This window comes from Bombyx mori, chromosome 4 (genome assembly GCF_030269925.1).
Source record: "Bombyx mori chromosome 4, ASM3026992v2".
Lineage (NCBI taxonomy): Eukaryota > Metazoa > Arthropoda > Insecta > Lepidoptera > Bombycidae > Bombyx > Bombyx mori.
The window spans coordinates 11,107,830-11,111,328 of NC_085110.1; the positions used below are offsets into that span (position 1 = coordinate 11,107,830).

At 35.3% G+C, this 3,499-nt stretch overlaps 1 long non-coding RNA gene across 1 annotated transcript; it reads left to right on the plus strand.

Moving 5' to 3' along the window:
• On the plus strand, positions 1–3,297 carry LOC134198786 (uncharacterized). Its single transcript, XR_009972980.1, has 2 exons — positions 1–456; positions 2,779–3,297. It is a non-coding gene; the product is annotated as an uncharacterized LOC134198786 (long non-coding RNA).
• Positions 3,298–3,499: the final 202 nt, after the last annotated feature.

Genomic DNA, 3,499 nt, shown 5'->3' on the forward strand with positions numbered 1-3,499 from the left:
GAGACATAAGAATTCTAGGATCCGTACGATAAAAAATTATTTCTAAAAATACTTTAAAATCATAACGTTTTTTTTTTTATTGCTTATATGGGTGGACGAGCTTCACGCCCACCCACCTGCTGTAAGTGGTTACTGGAGCCCATAGACATCTACAACGTAAATGCGCCACCCATCTTGAGATATAAGTTCTAAGGTTCTAAAGTCCACGCCCCTCGGCGTAACAGTGAGGGGCTCTAATTACTGCACCACCGAGTCAGGCAGTAAATAATGCTCAGACTTGATAAGTCGTACTTTTAATCGAGTCAGCCGCGCCAAGGCTTACTCATGCATAGGACACAATAATAGAAATAACCTACGCCCAGCAGAAACAAGAATTTCGGGAGTCACTATTATGCACTGTGGTTCCAGGAATTCGGCTACGGAAGCCGCTGTTATAAAAGCTGTGAAAACAAAATTGTAAGTTGCTTATTATTTTATTAGATTTCTTATGTTGCTTTAGGATTAATTTGTAGTGTACGTAACTACCATATAATTTCGTTAATATTTTTAAAACAAAGTATATAGGTAAATATTAAAAAATGCTTTCAATTACAATGTCGACTAACAGGTTAATTACGCCCAGACGAATGACCATTGGGCGATATTACTCTTTATGAGCGCTATTGGTCTACACGTGGGCGTAGGATCTGTTCACACAAGATAATAATGCTTTTTAGCAAAATAAGGCAGAGGAGGGGTAAAGTAAGGTATATGGTCAAAAGTAAATAAAAACAAAATAAACATTTTTAGAGATTTGTGAAAACTATTTGTGATAAGTAAAGAAATACATGCAAAAAAAATGTCTTAAATAAATGAAAAAGTAATAATGCTTTAATACAAAAGATTATGATAATAATATAATATAATAGTAGTGCCGTCACACGTGCTATGAAACTGAACAGAGATTATGTGGCAATGGTACCACCATGAGGACTGTGTCCTCACATAAATTATATTATTTGTATTATAGTTTGCAAATGGTACGCATTCCACTGATATATCTCATCTTAAGTAAGAATTAATGGAACTAATTATAATATGATGTAGCAGTAGTACTACTGTATATTATAGGTATGAAGTTTCCATTTTATAATATTGGCCAACGTAATTTATGTATGGCTGGCTATAAATTCAAAATTCAACGAATAAAGTCTTTTTCAAATCCAACCCTTTGTTTATTGATTAGTTGTTTTGTTTATACTATATTTTTATCTTTTTATATGGACTCGATAAAAAAAAACGAGTAATTATGGAAGACGAGTTCCGTTGCTGTAGCAATGCCGCAAAAACAGCTCACAACATTAATGACGCGTACGGAGTGAACACTACAAACGAACGCACGGCTCGTTCCGTAAACGCTTCCGACTTAGAAATTCTTGTCTAAAAAATTGACTCCGTGGTCGTCCGAAAACTAAAGTCAACAACCACGTATTAAAAACTCTAGGGGAAACTGATGAAACTCGATATACCGCTGAGTTTGTTGCAGCTTGCAACGTTAGCGCTAAAACAATGCTGATCCATTTGCCGCGACGAACATACAGATCAGACACAGAAACGAAGGGATTTTGAACCGCATCATAAGCAGCCATCATGTCGATTAGTCCCTGGTTCAGCACCTACGCAATGCCCCAAACGAAAATTTACCTCTAAAAAGTCATGATCACTGTCTGGTGGTCTAGTGCCGGTATAATTTATTACTGCTGCCTTACCAATTGGCACCAGCATAGATATGGATGGGTACTGTTTGGAATAATAGAGAAGCTCGCAAATCTCTAAGCTACAAGAGCTAGCTGGGATTAGAAGTTTTGGATCATCCATTGTACTCACCAGACCTCGCGTGGACTGACTTCGACTTTTTCGGAGTTTTGACATCTTGAAGGAGCAGAGAAAATTCAATACGCGGGAGGCGATACAAAATACTTTTGAAGAGTTTGTTGGCTCCCGTATATCTGAGTTCTTCAAGAAGGGCATTGAAAAATCACTATTGCGCTAGCTGAGATGCATCGATACAACGGGTGCATATTTTGATGAATAAAAATTAAAAATACCAAAAAATTACTATCTTTCTGTATCATCATTAAAAACAGCCTTGTTTGTCCTACGTCAAGCGCCATCACCCATTATCGATTGAAGATATGGATAAATGTTATATTTGGGAGAAAATAACCTTTATACCTACTCCTTAAAAATATTGTTGTTGAAAATAATTCTCAAGAAAGATTTTATTACTGTAAGCCTATTGAGAAGTTTCATTTTTTTGTTAGTAAATTACGTTACATTCTTTTCATTACCAATTAAGAAATTTTATATTTAGTAAAAGAGCGAAAAAAAACATACTATTTTATAAAAAACAATTCCTTACTAGTTACACCACTGCTAACTAATATCTTTCGGTTAAAAAACTATGCTTATCAGATTTAATTTCGTTATTTATGTGTGTCAGTTATGCAGTTGTATATGAAAAAATTATAATTTGAAGTGTTACGTGGACGTTAATTGCCTCGAGTTCCTTACGTATAGGTTGATTTTTAACAAAACTTGATATTGTTGCGTCGTTGCATTAGCGCAGATAGATGTCGCCAAACAAATAAAAAAAAAAACAATGTATTCTAAATTACGGTATTCAGTGATAAACTATTTTCAATCTTAAATGAAAACTTGTAATGTTGAATCTTAGATATTGATAAAACGAGAACTTAAGGCTATCTTGAAATAAGTCGTAAAATGTTTCATCCACAGTGTCGGCGCATGAAAGGCTTACTCCAGTAATATTGCATGGTGCAACGCGGTCAACGGGCTGGGACCGACTGACCTGCCACGAGAGGTCACCAGGTTTCATCGCTGCTTCGCCGACAGAGCTGCGCAAATTGTTAATTACATCCAGTCTGACTCGCCACACGTCGTTTCTCACTCGCATCTAAAACGTTTACAAAACAAATGTAAATTATCTAGCCAAAGCTTAAACAATTGTCACTAAAACAACGTGTTCCAAATAGACTATCAAAGAAGTTGTTTAATTGAATTTAATATTCATAAACTACTAACTGTCATCGATTACTTTTTTTTTATTGCCCTTGAAGGCTGACGAGCATACGGCCCACCTGATGGTGAGTGGTTACCGTCGCCCATGGACTTCAGCAATGCCAGGAGCAGAGCCAAGCCGCTGCCTACCGCTAAAACTTTACTTAACCATACATTAAATTCAATTGAATACAATAAATGTTTAAATTTAATAGTAATAAAGATGTTAAGAAGCTCTTCCTTGTTTTATGAACTCCAAAATTAATCTGTCTTTTTCTTACAGATTTAATTTAAGTCTTTTATTTGCATAGTATATATAGTCAATGTGAGTTTCAAAAGGTACTGAAAAAAAATCAATCCATATGCATTTAAAAAAATAATGAGGGCTGCTGTTACACCTTTTCTTAGGAATTAGTACAATAAAAAATGTGACTTCTAT